The 19,471-nt window shown below is 32.5% G+C and overlaps 1 protein-coding gene across 1 annotated transcript in view; it reads left to right on the top strand.

Moving 5' to 3' along the window:
• LOC140447732 (uncharacterized) overlaps positions 1-19,471 on the top strand; it is a 458,740-nt gene that overhangs the window by 90,666 nt on the left and 348,603 nt on the right. The window contains exon 2 of the mRNA XM_072540550.1: positions 8,232-8,302. The gene's annotated coding sequence lies outside the window, so the exon portion shown is untranslated. The remainder of the gene's footprint in view (positions 1-8,231; positions 8,303-19,471) is intronic.

Genomic DNA, 19,471 nt, shown 5'->3' with positions numbered 1-19,471 from the left:
ATTGTGCTAATCAAAAAACGTTCAGTTACTAAGACATACTAATACTAAGCTTTTTGTAAAATTTTTGCATACAATTTAAAATACATATACGGATGCGTGGCTAGCCATAATGTGAATATAGGTATGAATGGCCAGTCACTAAAATCGAGTATTAGGTTTCGGTGACCACTGTCTGTGTTAAATTAAAATAATACAGAATATCAACAACATTTCTTCAGTATACACTATATCACAATTACAAATAAAGGTGTAACCGTATATCATTTGGCTCTGTCAATTATTAGGTTATACTCCAGCTTGTATGTCGCACTATTTCGATTTTGCTAATTTGATGTAAGTTTTATACATTACTATTATATAACTCTAATTTGAATCTAACACTGTAATTATGCCTGGAAAGTTGGTATTCACCTTCAGGTATACAGTTACATGCTAATTTGGCTATTCCTTCTCCAATATTTTTATTTGCAATTGTCTGTTTTGGGTTATTAAAAGGATATATCTTGTTTTTAGATTTCATATTATTTTCTACTGCTTATGATGATATTGCTATCATGTCTACTTGTTTTATTTTATCGTTTATTTATTTTAAGGCATCTACAGTGTGATTTCTTTTTTCACTTTGCAGTATCCAGGATACTGAGATGGCTTTTTAGCTTGCAACCAGAAAGAAAAGACTCGTAACTTAAACATTTTTACTCAGTGAATGAAATAATATAACGGTGTTATATAATCGCAAATTACAAAAAAAAACTCCATATTTTGTACAAAGTTATTCCAAGTATTTTCAATATTACAGACTTAAAATATAAATTGTATATTAACAATGTTTGTGACTACAGATTATTATTCCATAAAACCGTTATAATTGATGCCTATGTTTTATATAAGCATGAAATACTCGTATGAATTAATAACTAACCAATAAAATTTATGCTAAAGTTAGAGGTGAGTTGCTATTTCAAAGATTGATTCTTTGTCACTGATATATTAATAATGAATAAAAATAATGGAAAGTTACAATATTCGGTATTAATTGTTCAATGATCCCTAAATAATTAATTCCAAAATAAACGTGCAAAAGACAGTTCATGCACCAAATGTTATGTTGAAAGAGACAAGCTAATACATAAAGAAATACCAAGAGACAAAGAGTTTGTAAATTAATTGAGATTTTTTGCATAACAACTTGTTTTATTACACCTTTTCCATGAATGTAGATGGTTTATGAAATTAATTTTCTTTTTCTTTAAAAAGCCATTAGGAAATCCTTTGCCACTACAAAACTAGTTACTGAAAAAAATAATTAAAATACTACTAATTTGTTTATGAAATTATCCCCAAATTTTTGTAAATATTTATTTCAGTGTGACAGTATCCCCAAGTAACAACATCAAATGTTTATCTGTTACAGTAAAATCGCAAACCCACACTCCTCTAATAAATTGTAGATATAAATTACAAACTGAATAAAATCTACATAAAAGTGTCTATAAATATTATTTAATCCTAGTCACATCGGATCCTACAAACCATTTTTTTGCTTCCATATCGCTTTTTGCAAAATCGACAGATATGGAAATAATCGTGTGATTAAAGTACGATTCATATTTTGTTTATTATCGATGTTTCTGAGAAAATTCGATAACAATATTGTCATACTTTTATTGAGTTGTTTTTTTTTAATAAATGGTATAACTCACATGAATGTACTAATCACGAAATCTAAATAAATTCTGATACATATTTTTAAAACTAAACTGTTCGGATATTTTTATCAATGGAATATGTTAAACAAAAACCGCAAAGAATAAAAAAGTACTATCCACAAAACCAATAAGGTGTACATGGACCAGGTAATTAACGATTTTGTCATAACACTTGTTGATGCAGGTATCTTAACAACTGCTTTTGATAAATTTGGTAGATAATAATAACAATAATGTAATAAACAAAATTTTTAAAGGTTTAAACATTATTTTTTTTACTTAGGATCGATATTTAATTTTAAATTTAAATTTTACTGAAAAAGTATAGAAAATCCTTTATAATGAGCGTTTGTAAAGTTATTTTTGTTAATTTGTTTGTTAATTATTGCGAAAATAGCTACAAATGTCGATTTTTTAAAAATTATTAATAAATTTTCTAAAAATGCACAGAAAGCTTTGATTTCGCGTGAGAATAAGAACAATATCCCAAATATTCAATTTCAGGAACTGTGACTCAATATTTATTGCAAAATTAAAATTGTTTATCTCAAAAAGCTTTTATCTAAAACGATATTATGCGTAAATAGTTTATGTCAACATTGTAAAATAGGTTTGCAAAACTACCTTGATTTTAAACTTATAAACAATTAAAATAACGCAGTCGCAATAATATATACGAGTCCTAACAACTAAATGTTCGGACAAACAAAAATTTATTGAAGACGTTCATCGTCATGATCTTTCTTGTGGAACCAAAAACGAGATCAATAATACATTAAACTCTATCATTAATAAAAAAATATTTAAATAGCTCGGTCTCTATAAACTTTGAATTGCAGCGTTGGCGGCAAAATAAACGAATATATTGCATTAGATCGTCACGAATTTTTAAAATCGCGGCAATCCTGTGTGGCATTGTTCGTTCTAAGGATTTACATAAGTCAGGGTCAAAACTGTCCCATAATTCACCTAATTTACTCTTTAAGCCGGCGACGGTTCTCTGAGAATCATTACGCAATTTCTGTTTCATCTAATGCCACAATGTCTCAATAACATTAATGTTTGGACTGTTCGAATGCCATGAGAGGACTTGGAAAAAATGGTTTGAAGACAATAACATTAGAGTGGTCTCGTGGCCTTCGAACAGTCCAGACCTTAATTTTATTGAGACATTGTGGCCTAAGATGAAACAGCAATGGCATAATGATCCCCAGAGAACCGTCGCCGATTTGAAGAGTAAATTAGGTGAATTATGTGAAACTATTATTAAGCATAATTCATAACATATTACAATTTACATACTTATTTTTCTATTTTTATTTATACTTATACGAATTTTATAACAATTAATTTGTTTGAAATATATTTGTTATGCTTTTCATCCAAGAAAAGTAATTGTAAAAATTTATAATAAGCATAATTCAAGAATAAATAACACGTGTAGATTTGGTTTTGAAATAAAAAATTTATTTTTTTGTAAAATTTGTTTTTAAAATATGTTAATAAAAGATGCGGAGAGGTCCTCTTACTAAGCCTCACGGGAATTTGGTAGGTAGAAAAGATAGCAACAAATATTCCTTTAGAAATTGTTAAAATGATTTTGCACAATAAACCAATTGGTTTAAAATTTCTCTTCTGGGATATGTGTTATACAGCGAAATATATAAATTTTCGATATTCTATGGAAATTCGGAAACAGTGTGTTTTGTTCTAGTAAATTGATGTCAAGGTTTTTAAATTTCTAGTTTTAGACCAGAGAAATTAGCAAATAAAAAGCCTTTTACTGCTCTTAATTTTACTATTTTTATTTATAATTATACAAAGTTTATAACAATTAGGTACTTTTTTTAAAATATATTTGTAATGTTTTTTTATAAATGTATTTTTTTTTGTAAAATTTATTTTTAAAAGATATTATTTATAACTGTAATACATAAATATTTAAGTTACCTATCATTTCATAACCTTTTCTACTAATTATAAGAGAAAAGTAAAATTTTGCAAAATAAATATTTATTGCGTATGGAAAGTATATACATACTTATTATAATAATATTTATAAATTGCGTACGGAAGCTGCACTCTTCACCTTTACGTATTTTGATTTTTGTCGATAGGACACTCTGATCAAAAGATATCAAATTTTTACCGTCGAGTTAATACAAATTTTATGTAAAATTGATTTCAAAGGCATAAGTGCATTGTTTCTGCGAGAACTGTTCATTCTACACAAACTGCTAATAAACATATTTGTTCAAAAGTACCTAAGCTACATTTTTTATGTGAAATATTTTCTTTACGGCGTACATATTTTTGATAAATCGAATTTTTCCATTTTTCCCTTAACTATGGGACATCATGATATTTAAAAACCTGGAAATCAATAACAGAACAAAACATAACAGTTACAGTGTTTTCAAATTTCCACAGAATATCGTCTTTTTGTATGTTTCGTTGTATAACAGATTCCTCATTAAACCAACTAGTTTAGTATGCAAAATAATTTTAACACTCCCTAACGGAATAATTTTTGCTACCTTTTCCACCTTCTAAATTCCCCGTTACGCTTACTAAGGTGATCTCTCTGTATCTGTTTGTACATTGATAATTAAATCTGTACTTTTAAATAAATTAATGTGCAATATTTCGAGTAGACCCAATTTTGTATATGTGTTTACTCCACTTAACCTTTTTTGCTCAAATCCGATTCTCAGCTTCACGTTGGTGGCCCCTGTTAAACCGAGCAGCCCAACTGGAGATCCGGTATCCAACCCGGGTGGAAAGTTGGGTTGGGAACTGACCAGAGCGGGTGAAACGGTCCTCCGAAAAGGGTTGTGCTATGCGCTGGCTTATTGCCTCAGAACAGGACGGATATTCAATATAAACGACACACGCAACGGAATATGGATATTTGCATAGGAGCGTACAATGGGTTAAGTGGAAAAATATAACATGAATATAACAGCAATACAGCAATAAAGATAGGAAGGACGAATTTTACGAGAGATATTCAATATAAACGACACACGCAACGGAATATGGATATTTGCATAGGAACGTATAATGTATTAAGTGGAAAAATATAACATGAATATAACAGCAATACAGCAATAAAGATAGGAAGGAGGAATTTTACGAATTATTAGACTAAAAGTATAAAGCGGCTCCAAAACACGACGTCAAAATAGTAATGAGGATTTGGTTGTACTATATTTATAGGTAAGGAAGACTGTTTAAGATAAGTAATTGGTAAACATAGCCTACACGACACAACAAATGATAATGGGCACCGACTAACACAATTTAAAATATCTAATAACATGATTAATAAATTCACCCCATTCGATAGAAAGGACATTTTCAAGGTCACATGGGTTTCAAATGATGGAAGAACACGTAACCAGATAGATCATATCCTCATTTGTGCAAGACACTCTTGCGACACACTACGAAGTATGAAAGGAGCGGACAACGATAGTGGTCACTTTCTGGCAAAATCTAAGATGAGAACACGAATATCAGTATAAAAGCTGGAGCAACAAGATCAAAGAGAAATAAGGCAAATAGAAGCTCTTCAACAAAATAAGAAACTGGATTATTAAGTAGTCATAAGCAACAGATTGCAATTGGTAGAGGAAGAGCCTAATATAGATTTAGGACAAACATGGCAGCCAGTGGCATCAGTTATAGAACAACCAGCCAAAGAAACCACTGGAAAAAGAGGGAGCGCCCAAAACGGAAATGGTTTGACAAACAATGCGAGGAACTGCTGGAAATAAAAACTGACTGAAAAGATTGAAAATGCTAATAATCTCTACAGATGAGAACAAACAGATTTTCACAGAACAAGAACACAAACAAGGCGATTACTCAAAACTAAAAAGAGGAGCTACATAATATAACAACAAATACGAGAAATGGACACAAGTAGCGAGATAAATCAAATAAAGAAATTCCTTCAGGGAAGTGAAAACAGTCAGACAAGGTGGAACTGTTGGGGTAACACAGGCTATGAAAAATTAAGCAGGTTAACTAATAATAAGAGAATCGTCGAACGATAGAAGGCATTTACTAAATATTGAAAGTGAGATGGAGGAAGCAGATATTACATTCTACTCCGCAAATGTAGATACACCACTTCAAGTAAAGAATGCGATATCATCTCTTAAAGATCACAGATCCGGAAATGATGGTATAAATGGAGAATTAATAATAAAAGAAGAAAACATTTTACATCAAAAATTGTATGACATTATTCTGAGAATATGGCAACAACAGGAAGTGCCCAGGGAATGGAATTGAACCGTTATAATACCCATATATAAGAAGGGAGATAAAGAACAATTTCGAAACTATAGATGCATATCGCTTATTAACACAGCCTATAAAGTTCTATCAATTATCTTGCTACAGAGCCTCACTCCGTATTCGGATGATATTCTAGGCGATTACCATTCCGGTATTCATGCTGGAAAGTCAACAATAAATGAAATATTCACGATCCGACAAATAGAAAAAAACTAGCAGTTGAGTTTAAGATGTACAGTTGTTGCATATGGAAGTGAAACATGGACTCTACATTAGCAGGAAATAAATAAGCTGCTGGTATTTGAAAAGAAGATTCTCAGAATGAGATTTGGCACTCAAAGAGATGAATTGACAGGAAAGTGGAGAAAACGCCGCAATGCTGAAATGGTGGCTCTGTATGGTACTGAAAACATCATCAGACATATAAAAGCTAACCGGATCAGAGGGGCAGGTCATGTGGTAAAATCAGAGAAAAACAAGAGGGCTAAAGACAGTGTTTTTTGAGAGACCAGACACTAGAAGATCAGTAGGCCGTCCCAGAAGAAGTTGAAAGGATGATGTCGAAATCGATTTATCTAAAATTGGGTACAACAGTGGGAAATGGAAGGGCAAGATCGTAGAAGATGGAGGACTATAGTGGATGCGGGGAAGACTTACCTTGAGTTGTAAAGCCAGTCAAGTAGAAGAAGAAGGGTCTTACTGAAGCAGTAGAACGGTTCACATATTTAGAAGTAGAATTAAATACAGATGGGTTAGCAGAATTGCTTATAAAGAGGAAGAAGAAGAAGAACAACAAAGCTTATTTATCGGAAATCGAAAAATAGAAAAAACTTTAAGAAATATGTGTGGTCCTATTATTAACAAAAATGAAATATGGAGATACAGATATACTACCATGAACTTCACCAAATATTCAAATAAACACACAAAATTCACTAGGCTCCAGGGGCTTCGATGGACTGATCATAGTGATCATGATTTTCAAGAAGAGTTCTAGAAAATAAAATGCGTAGCATAAGACCAAATCAAAACTAGTTTTTGACTTATTAGCATAGTGTCTTTTTAATTCACCCTTTAGCCTCTCGCGTTTACTGCCAGTTATAAACTTCCTCCATTCTCCCATCAGTTTTTATTTTTCGAAAATGTCCAATTACATTTTTTTCACCGCAGATCTTACTCATCGCGTCGGTGGTCTACCCGGGCCCCTGCTACCTTCACGTGAATCTCCATTCTAATAGTCTATTTGTCTTGCTAAATAGCGTGCAAATTCCTTATTTTGGCTTTGTTACTCTACGTTAATCTCTAAGTTTAATTCCTAATATTGATCGTGATCTGTGGTATTCTTAGTTCATTTGTATGGTTTTTATTTGGTATTTGGTATTTTATTTTACTTTTGTTTATCTGTAATCTCACTTTTTTGGTTGCCTGGCAAGTTCATTAAGTTTAAGCAATATTATCGGCAAATTGAAGGTTGCTGCGTTTTCAACGACGTCTATGCTTATGGGATTATAATACCTTGTGTGTTTTTTAAAAGTATATTCTAGGACTGTGGAGAACAGCTTGGATGACGTTTTATCCCTTTATCTGACCTGTCTCTTCAGTAAGAACTGATCGGTTTTTTTATTGAGTTGCACACTTGTCGTTTATTTTTTTGTATATGTAGTAAATTAAATGCATTATTCTGTAATCCACACGAAGTGGGCTTAGAGCTAGAAAAGATCATTTTACTTTTTTAATCATTTTGTAAGTGGTGTATATTTTATTTTATTAGATCTATAAACGTATTATATAAAAAAAAGTTTTTAATCAGTTTTTCAACTTAGGTAACAATCAAAATTTTCTTAACAAATGTATCCTAGGTCAGTGTAGACCAATAACTACACATATATACATAGACTCGAGATTTCAAGAAGTGACGATTCATCGTTTAACTATACAAAATGTAATAAAATACTCACACATGTGCTTGACATGTGTGAGCGAGTGGTTATTTGGCTAAAGTACAAAAATTTAGAAGTATGCTACACATTGAAATAGAAAGTATGATTCAACTTTGTAATATATTTACAAATTAGTAACACACTATTGGTATACAAACATATCTTGTGAACTATTGTGCAAAATCAGGTTATAAGAATAATTTTTTAAATATTTTTTAATTTGAACTTTTCTCGTTTAATTACATACGTTACTTATATTTCTTTTTTTTTTTAGGTTCCTCATCGAGATTATTGTTTCGAGGGGTGCCTCCTAATCTACGCCACTGAAAACCAACGTTCAGTGAGGTAGGTGTTTTTCGGCCTGTTTTATCTTGATAAATGATATTTTTTAAAAGACAACTCCTTATCATATCTAATCTTTGTCGCTTTGTTTTTGTTTGTCTAATGGCGCTATTAAATGCGCGAACATAGAAACTGCTAGTAAAAATATAGAAAAATAATATTTTTCCGTAGTACCGTTTCGTTCGATCATTTATGTTGTGGTTAGTGACTTAACTTACTAACAATTTATTATAATATAGAAAAAATGAACTAAAATTATTTATCCGTAAAATGTACAATATATTTATTACTACACAAGCAGCTGGGTAACCAAACTGTGGTTCCTTTAATAAATATCTTTAAAATATAGACTGTGTATTCATACTCTAGATGTCTAGATTATCAACATATATTGTCGTCCGCATATTGTAAGTTGTTAACTGCAACTTCATTCTGTGTATGTGCGCGCGTACGGGTGTGTATGTGTGTGTATGTGCGTGTGTGTGTGTATGTGTGTGTGTGTGTATGTGTGTGTATGTGTGTGTATGTGTGTGTATGTGTGTGTATGTGTGTGTATGTGTGTGTGTATGTGTGTGTATGTGTGTGTGTATGTGTGTGTAGGTGTGTGTGTGTGTCTGTGTGTGTGTGTATGTGTGTGTGTCTGTGTGTGTGTGTGTATGGTTTGTTTGTGGTTTGTGTGTGTATGTAGGGGATTATATGTAGTATGTTTGTCTGTGAACGAATGTATTAATAAGTTTTTTACCTCCAAAATTCATGAAATAGGATTTGTCTCATAAAATTCTTTTGTTTGTGTGTTTTCGTTTTTGAGTGAGTTTGAAAACCAAATATCACAATAATTGTTTAAAATAGTTTTAGAAATTGATTTCATGTCAAAATTGTGAATTGGGCAATGTTATAAACGTTATAAAAAAAATAGGAGTCCATCACACAACATTAAAGCGTGAATGCAAATGTAGTTGCGCCGGTCCTGCCTCATAAAATTTGTGTGACGCCTAACTATTGACGTTTGTGAATATTAGGAGATAACATTCAAATAAAATTTCGCCTTATCATCGGACTATTTCATGATTTGTTATTTTAGACTTATTTATTATACAAAGAAAGGAAATAAGTGGCCTTTGCTGTAGGGGGTCAAAGTTTACGAATACACTCTTGTCTTTATGAGGCATTTTACGAGTAATATTACTTTCGGTTATTTACACCACGTGCATGTTACATAATCTAAGGAAGACATTAATAAGCAGATGGGTAAAATATTAATACACTGTTAAATATACTCCTTTTAATACAAATGGAAAAAGCAATCTACGTTGTCTCTTCTCCTTCTCTTCTTGCTCGTTTTAACATGTCTTCGCCTACTTGATTTCTCCAAAATCTTCAAGATATATCTCTTTCTTTTCTATTATTTTTTTATTTATCTGTTGTCACTGAGTCTTCTTGTACGTTCGTATACCACAGCAATATTGTAAGCACTTCTTTTTATATGAATGTTAAAATGCAAACGGTGTTGCGTTCTGCACATACGATGACCTCAATATAACAATTGGGGTCATCAGAAAGAGGAGAGAATATATTCTGTTCAATCCAGAACTCACTGGTTTCCTCCTTTCGCATTGATAATGTAAATCCCCATAGAAATAATAAGCAAGACGATCGTATGAAATTCTATTTAAAAATAAGTAAAATCGATAAACAAATTACATACATTTAATTACAACTCCTTTATATCTGCAATTTAAAATACGCGTGACAAGTGCGTTAAGAAAGGTGAACGAATTAACGTAAAAACACAGCTGTTGTAGTAAAAACTAAAGCTCAAATTTTTACCTAGAAATGTAATTTTCATTACAATCAACTGTGGCTTAATCCCATATAAACACAATACTTAATAATGTGATATAGAAGTTTGTAATCCCAAATAATTAATAGTCATTACCTGATGCGTTTATAAACAGTTACCACATTTGGACATAGGAAGGACCAGTAATGAAAAAGTTTCATTTGTTTCCAAAGAAAAAATGCGTTTACTTCCCAATTTAGTTTAGTTTCATTTTAATACACTTTTGTCCAATATTTTTGAATACCCTGATTGTGTCTTTGAATATGAATTCTAGAAGGTTTTCCGGGTTTTTTTCTTCTAAATGTGCCTATCTTCTAGAGATGTTGGCGACTACCTTGGCCCATCTTATTCTATTCACAGCAGCTCGAAATTTTTTCGGGTTTTCTTACTAGCTACGAATTATTCCAGTCCAGAGATTAGAGAACGGTATGGCTCAAATGTTTGTGCAGCCACAGCACATAAGGTAAAATTTCTTCTCACATATGTAACCTTTAATGCTAAATCTGAGCCTGATTCTAGTTTTTATGTTTCAGTTTTGTTAGTATGTATAAAACTTAGGAACGAGATTTTTTTTTAATTTTTATTAAATCAATGAGGGTCGGGTTAAAATGTTCGCAAGAAGACGATGTACCTTTTCTTCTTTTGTGAAGTATCAAAAAAAGACTGGTAATTTAAAAAATCCCAAATATACTTTAGTATTTTTCCTTGACAAAGCGGCACATATTCTACTGAGTCATTTATTTGTATGCGAAATTTTCGATTACTTCATACCTAGACTAACAAAACACATTTTTTTTTGCTACAAAAACAACTTTTTTTCCAAATAGTTTCCTTTTTTTATAGTTTCTTGAAGAAAATTCAGAAAAAATAATTACTATAAAACAAAGCAAAGCATTCTGATAATTTAAAAAAAAGGTTTCACTCTCAAGCATTTATAACGTACAACGCCTTATTATGGTTACGTTACTTTCTTGAAACCTATGAAAACCACATATTTCACTAGAGAATCCCGTCGCCTTTCCCTTGTAATAAACTTACAAAGAAAAATGTTCCCCGTTTATTTACAGCAGAGATACTTCAATCCAGAAATATCTTTAATCCTTAATTTATTACGAAATATCATCAAAGGGTTCAAATCATTTCATCATGTCATGTGCTTAGCAGATCAATGTAGGAGAAGATTTGTGAAAACTCCAATACTCACAAAGATATATGTACGGGGGAGATTTATTAGGGGAGAATATTTCTGTGATATCTTGAGGGGATATAATTCCCGAGGTTTCTGTCTTTTTCGTATAATTCAAGCGTTAATAGTTCGTGCAATACAATACCTAAATTTTATATGATCTTTTTAGATGGGAAAGGGATAATTGGTGTAAAAAGGCAAACGGGATGAATAGATAATTATAAAAACCCAAAGAAATGAAAATATTGAAGTACTTATATGCAACTTGTTTTTGGATACAAGTCAAAGTTGTTTCCTTGTTGCTTCATATAAGTCAAACGAAACCCGTTTTTTTTTTGTTTTTATTTGTTGAATACTCTGACAAATTTAATAGAAATTCATAGTTTTTGATGTTATATTAAGTATAGAAAAATTAATATCCTTTTTGAAAAAGATTTGTTGTTTTCGAGTGGTTTTCTGTCATTTATATACACCTTAACGTGTCCCATAATAAGAAACATTAAAACTGATATTTAAATTGAACCGAGAATTGAACTTCCGTCATAAGGTTAGCCCACATACTAAAATACTTTTTTGGAAATAAACATCCTGCATTTCCTCGACAATTTTACTTGAGATCGGACATAGACCTACTACACCGTCGGATATGCGATCTGGTGACCTACCGGACGGCCGGAAACGAGTTGGCGTTCGATATTATCGATCATTCAAAAACAGCAAGAACGTAGTTAAAAATAATATATTTTTTTTCTTCGTGATTCCGTCTCGGGTTCATTCACAATTTTTTTTTACGATTTTATATCCGTAGGAAGTCCGTAGGTAAGATTATATCTCCCACGTAACGTAACGTATTTATGTAATTCTTGAATCTAATCTTTCGAGGATTTCGAACTAAATCCTGTCCTTAGGTGATTTTTTTGAATATATATGGTCTTGGAAATCGGGTCACGGAAATGTAGTGCCGTGCAAAACATCGGGAAATTCAAGTCTTCGATACATAATCATTATTAAATCGAGTAAATTTTAAAACTATTTGAATATAGTGATGATGTATAGTTTCTACTTTCTAAGAGATCTAAGTTCGTCGTGCAGCCAAACCACTCTCTCAAATAACGCAACCATGACATTGTTCTACGGCCTGGTTCATTTTTCATTTGATTTTTCCTTTCACCATATTTTGAAGTAATGTGTATTTTAATCCTTTAATAAAGTGGCCCAAATATTTCGAGTTTTTTTAAAACTCGGCTCTTGTCTTAAACAACGTTGCACTTTAACGTTTGTGACTCTATCAATCCAACGTATTTTTAGTATTCTGCGGTAGCACCATATCCCGAAGCTTTAAATGGTTTTTATGTTGTTCTGTTTGAGAGTCCCAGCCCTCTACTAAGTATAATAGGGTGTTAACAATATTCCTCTCAACATTTTTAACCGTAGAGGGATACTTATGTTCCTATTGCAGAAGAATTTCATCTTCATGAAAATAGCCCTGAAAATTTGGATACGTCTTATTATTTCACTGTTTTGTTTTATCTTAAGTTTTATTTATCAAAGATCACAAGTACTTGTAATTTGGTAATTTCTCAATTAAAGTGCCATTTATACTATTTTAATTCAGTCGGATGTATTCCTTTTTTGTATCGTGTTCTTACTAAAGACCATATACTTTGTTTTCTGGACATTCATTTTTTTTTCGTGATTATCACAATCAATATTTGTATGTGTAAAAAGTCTTCTGCTGTGCTTGTGACTAAGACAACCTCCTTGTTGATATGTTGATTACAATTTTTTCGTTTGATTCTAAAAGAGCTTAATGGTAAATACTTTCAGTATAGACATTTTTTTTTATTAACATTTAAGATTTTTACAATCTGTTTTGCAGTGAAAACAATAAGTAAAATTTTTGTCTTTACATGACAGAGAGATGTAAGGTCCAGTGACCAAATCATCACGACGCAAATTGGCTTTTTACCGGTAGGATGCGCACATACACTGATACGCGAGCAGTAAAAGCGGCACTGATCACAATGGCTGGGTGCTGTTGAAGGCGTAACTCCCACTGCTGTAGGCTCTGTCAGGTTAGGTGAGGTAGGTCCAAGGGGTCATGTCGCTTCAATCTCTTCGCTTGTTGGTTGTTGAGAAGATTGTGTGCCAGGGTATTAGGATGCACCCGCAACCTGTTTTGATATTGTTCAGAAGTTTTTTTGCACTCTTCAGAGACTGTTAGTACCTGAAGATCTCTATGTATTGCATCATTCTGGATATACCAAGGTGCATTAGCGATTGTTCTCAGAGTTTTGGATTGGAATCTTTGTATTATCATAATATTAGATTTGCTAGCTGAACCCCAGAGCTGTGAGCCATATGTCCAAATGGGTTTTATTATTGTATTGTATATCAGCAGCTTGTTGTCAATCGATAGGTGAGAGTTTTTTCCCAACATCCAGTAAAGTTTTCTGTATAAAATTCCTAATTGAAGCCTTTTCGTCCATATATGTTTGGTCCAAGTTAGACGTTTGTCAAGGTGAATACCTAAGTATTTTACGTCATGCTTTTGGGGCAAAGGATGTCCATTGAGGTTAACTTGTGGACATGTATCTCTTCTTAGAGTGAATGTAATTTGTGTAGATTTTGAGGGGTTTACTCTAATTCTCCAGAGTTTAAGCCATTCATTTGTTTTGTTTAGATGTAGTTGCAGTCTCTCTGATGCTATTATTGGATTGCTATGAGAGGCCAAGAAAGCAGTATCATCTGCGAATGTTGCAAGCGTTAGGTTATTGCTTATTGGCAAGTAGCCGTATATATCAGGTACAGAATCGGTCCGAGCACACTACCCTGAGGTACACCAGATAGGATGGGGTAGAGTTTTGTATAGGCAGTATAGACATGAAATAATATTAGTGACAAGCCACAACTCTGCGTATTTCTATTTCTTGATATGTTTCGTTTTCTATTTTGGCATTAGCCTTCTGATTTCAATACAAATTTAGAATTATTGGCAGGTCTTTATTATCTGTTGTCTTTGTTGTTATTGAACAATTACATCAGTAGAATGGCGGAGAAAAGAGTCGTTAAAATAGCAAGACACATATCACCAAGTGGTAGAAGAAATATCAGCCGACCGCGCAAGAGATGGAGTGACAATCTTCCATAGAGACAAAAACCAGCCAATGAACAAGCAAAATTGCTTATATAAAGGAAAAAGAAGTCTTTATTATCTATGTTTTTTCTTTCAAGAATATCTCTCAGCTTAGCATGGCCCATCCTGCTAAATGCTTTTTCAAAATCTATAAAACAGGCAGAATTAGGAGAAATTTAGACTGACACTGAGAATTGAAAAAAAAGTTAAGACATTGTTTGGAACTAAATATGGTACGATGAATATCTATACATCACACAAACAGGAATATGCTAGAATACGATACGACAGGCAATACTAAAGTCAATGCAATATAATACTTTTGTGTATATATAAAAGCAAACAAACCAAACATAATTATAAGTAATAAGCATAGTTACACATATCAATTAATAATAAAATAAAATATACAATTAAACTATACAGTAAACACGCTAAAATGAATGTTTATATATACGTAAAATGTTATTTTAAAAGTTCAAATCACGACACAAATGCGAAATAGCTAGTTCATCACACAAGATGAATTTCTCAACAATATGCATATACCAGTAAACAGTACTCGATATATGCAGCAATCTAATTTTGGCAACAAATATTATAAGGTGTACTCTACCCCATGAAAAAATAGCACCCCTGCTATCGCAAAAGATGTCTTCACAGACTAACAACAGGAACCACAAAATTCATAATGCAACTTTTCTGCATAAAACGACTTTCTCGGTCAGTGGACCGATGCCAAGTGCAGGGTACTCTTAAATTAAATATGTACTAATACGTAAATTAGTTTTTAACACAGATGTATATTTGTACGAGCTGTAAGCTGTAATCTTGATATACGGGGAGAATCAAAACTACTACAAATTCTGTTAATATTTTATAAATGTTTATATATCGCTGCGAAACTGCAACAATCTCCCCGCGTTGGCATACGTGCCAAAAAAAAACATAACTGTACTTTGTACTCGCGACGCACTGTACAAATTCCGAAACCGTAAACACTTTTACACACATTTACAAAAGAGCACAAAGTACAAAAAAAAACTTACAAACGATAATAGGTTGCAAATACATAACTACATACTAAATATACATCACTAAAATTATACAGTTCTCAGTACTATACATAAAACAGATTTCCTCTCTAATAATAGGAAGTGCATTCCTCTGTTCTCTTAGGATACAATACATGAACTTTAAGCCATCGAGATGTGGCGATACAAGCGAATCCTCAGGATATCATGAACGGACCAGTTAACCAACGGGATCGTATGAAAAAGAACGAGGAAAGAAATAAAAGTGATGTATATGGTTAGAAGGCAACAATCAGGATGTCTCGGACACCTGATGAGAGACAACACTCCATATAAATACTACAAATAACCTTCTAATAGTTTTCGAAAAGCAAGGAATTGGGAGAAGACAAATATCCTGGTTAACAAACCTAAGGAACTCCGCAACGGTTCTCCTGTTCTCCGGTTCTCCGCAACAACAACTAAGTTAAGGACAAATAAACAGAATACTTATACAACTTATATTACAGGGAAAGGTCTACGGAAAGAGGGGACCAGGAAGAAGAAGAATATCTTGGCTCCAGAACTTACGAAAATGGTTTTCCTTGACCACTTCAGGACTATTTCGAGCTGCGGTCAATAAAGTTAGAATTGCCATGCTAGTAGCCAACATCCGTAACGGATAGGCACCACAAGAAGAAGAAACAGAATAATTGTAGCCCGAATGGCCACTACAATATTCGAAACGATTAAGCAGCAAAGGCAAAGGCAAATAACGTATGAATTGTAACACTGTCCCTAGATATTAGCAATCTACCTGGACAGACATAATCATGACGAAAATACGAAAATGTAAAACGAAGAAACTATATTCTTCCATAAGCTTTATCCATAAAAGATAATTATAATTTAAACAACAACAAGCAAATTATATCTCAGGTTGAGACTCAGCTCCCTCTCGATAAAAGGCGGTGAATAAGCTAGTAGTATACTTAGTCAATTAGAATAAATCAGAATTACGATAAATAAAGAAATAAAGAGAATAGATAAAATACGAACATTATACTATTCAATAAACCAGGCTTTTTTTTTACATAAAAATGCAATTTTGCAAACGAACGAAAACAAAAATGGTGCGGCTCCTAAGAATTCTTTGTACCTTAAAGAATTCGTACAATGTTACAAGATGAATGTCTTAACTATCCAAACGTTAAAACCGTTATTTTGGTATAACGTGGCGCAAATACATGAACAAATAAAGCTACGCAAGCTTTAAGCAAAAATATATCCCATAATCTATGGCAATAAAAAGAAATCTCGAACAGGTAACACAATGATGGGTACAAACAAACACAAAAATATATCCCATAATCTATAGTTCAGGAAATGAAGCTCGAAAAAAGTTAAAACCTCGCAATTTTTTCGTCCTGCATGGATTGAGTTGAAATTTTAACAGAAGGTAGGTGATAGCCCAAGGATCAAAATCTATATCGAACCGAAGTGCGCTGAAGGGTTTTAGGGGTGAAAACTACCCCTAATTGTCAAAAATTATAAAATAACATTAAACCTGAATATGGATAAGATTTGGTTTGAATTAGTTAAATAATGATTATTTTATACTTTTGAATAGAGTTCCATCATATTTCAACCCTTAAAAAGCAACCCTTGTTAGAGATTAATGTAAAAAATTACTAATTCTAAAAAAATGATTTCGCCTTGGATCGATTTGGATACAAATTTGGATTTAAGCTCAACTCACCCTCTGTTTTATAGTTTATGTCATGCCGATGAACCCTGATTGTTCTTAGGGGTGAAAACTACCCCTGCTTTTCAGAAATTGTTGTCTTAAGATGAGTGAAATTTGGTTTGGATTAGTTAAATAGTGATTTTTTATACTTTAAAATACAATTTCATAAATTTTCGACCCTTAAAAATCAATTGTTATGAGTGCTATAGGTGAAAACAATTTTTTGCCAAAATTTTGCAACTTTTCAACTTTTGAAAATCACCCTTTACAACATTTATAAACCAATTTAATAAATATAAATTGAAAAAAGTAGAATTTAATACAAAAAAATGTATCAACATAAAAAGGCACCATATATTCTAATACATTTACATAAATAGTTGAAAATATTTACATTTATAGGTAAAACAATTATTAATTTTATTCGTCATCAATTACATCTTCATCGTGATCTATGTCATCCTCATCGTCTTCAATTATTGGTGGACTATTATTGCACCCTTCACCGGAGCACCCAGAACAAGTAGAGTTACAGTATAAACCAGCTTTTCTGCACCCACATGAAACGCCGCATTCTTTTTTGCATTGGCAAAAAATAATTTTCAAAAGTTCATCGGGAGCAGGTTGTTTGTTCATTTGTTTGTTCATGCGTACGGGTAATAACAAACCATCTTTGGAATACCATCCCCAATCTGTTGCCCTGATATTTTCATTGCCAAGCCACTGTTGAATTTGGTAATAGCATCTTTTTGAATGCTCATCTAAGGCATCAACAACTTCATTTTTAGCGATAGAGCGTTTCTTCAAAAACGACTTTGTAGAGGTTTTTAAGAGCTACAAGGATCTGTGAATTAAATCTTTTTGGAACCCTTGGTTTTTAAATGGGGTGAGTTTAAAGGGCTCGAAAAAGATGGTGCTTGATCGTAAATCGATGCTTTAAACGGCTATATCCCGCCAAATATTCATTGTACAACAAATCTAAATAAAGGAAAATTTTAGTCAATACTACATTTTTATTTTTTTTTATATATTCAGTATTTTCGGGGATATTTAAAAAAAGAAGGGTAAAAAATATGAAATTGTAAATCGTTTCTCGCTTTAAGCTGTACTTTTTCTAAAACTAAGCATTTTAAATGGGTCAAACATCTTGGACGTATTAACAATACATGTACAAAGAGAATTGCAGAAGGGTGAAGATCGATTTTAGTTATGAGGGTAGTAAGGGGTGGAAAGGGTAAACTTTGTTGCCAAACTATCCACATTTAAGAGAGGCGTATTTGAACACCTAATTGCTTCAAAATATTTATAAAGGACCACTGAAGCAATAAAACAATTAAGAGGTATTTTCCTTCGATTTATTTACACAATAGACTTAGGGCTGGTTCAAACATTGACAATTATCGCAATTCTGATAGTTCCATAAAGAGTTATACAAATATTAGCTTTACAGTGAGTGCGGGGAGGCAGTAACAGATATACATGAAATGATAAAATTGAGAGAGACCAACTATATACGTTTTAACACAAAACACCGGGTTTACAAGCGCATTTATCACTTACGCACCACGCACTTTTTGGGATCACACACACCCGGCCTTTACTTGCCGAGAGGCAAATTGGCACTGTCTGTCCTAGTCCTAAGTTATATAAAGCGGGGAAGAGAGGGTTTCTTATGTAGGAAATCAGTCGCACACACGTTAACACGATAGCTGACGACCCGAGCGCACAACCTGATAAAATAACTATACTATTACAATATTATACAGGTTGTTTTTACAACATACTGCCCCCAGTTGAAGCACTAGCTTTAACATTATAAAAAGCATTAAAAAGAAAAGAGTACATAAAAAAAACCAACATGAGTAATAGTATACAAACAACATATGAGTAAAAGTACTAAACCTAATAACATTAACATAATCCTTCACTAGGAAGGGGACACAATTTTGTTATTGTGCGTTTGAAAATCCCATCCTTAGTTTTAACAGATGCAATTCTCACTCGGCCATCTTTACCCGGAAAGACATCCATCACTCGTGCCAATGACCAGTAGAGAGGAGGGAGATTATCTTCTTTAACTAACACAAGGTCATTGGGTTCTAAATTTTTGAATGGGAGAAACCATTTTGGACGATTTGGAAGTCGATTCAGATAATCAGTCGACCACTTTTTCCAAAAAAGTTGCTGGATCTTAGAGAGATTTTGCCAGATGCTAAGTCTATTTTCCGGGATAGATGTATACTCCTGGTC

This window comes from Diabrotica undecimpunctata, chromosome 8, assembly GCF_040954645.1.
Source record: "Diabrotica undecimpunctata isolate CICGRU chromosome 8, icDiaUnde3, whole genome shotgun sequence".
In the NCBI taxonomy this organism is placed as follows: domain Eukaryota; kingdom Metazoa; phylum Arthropoda; class Insecta; order Coleoptera; family Chrysomelidae; genus Diabrotica; species Diabrotica undecimpunctata.
This window is presented reverse-complemented; position numbering and strand designations above follow the sequence as displayed.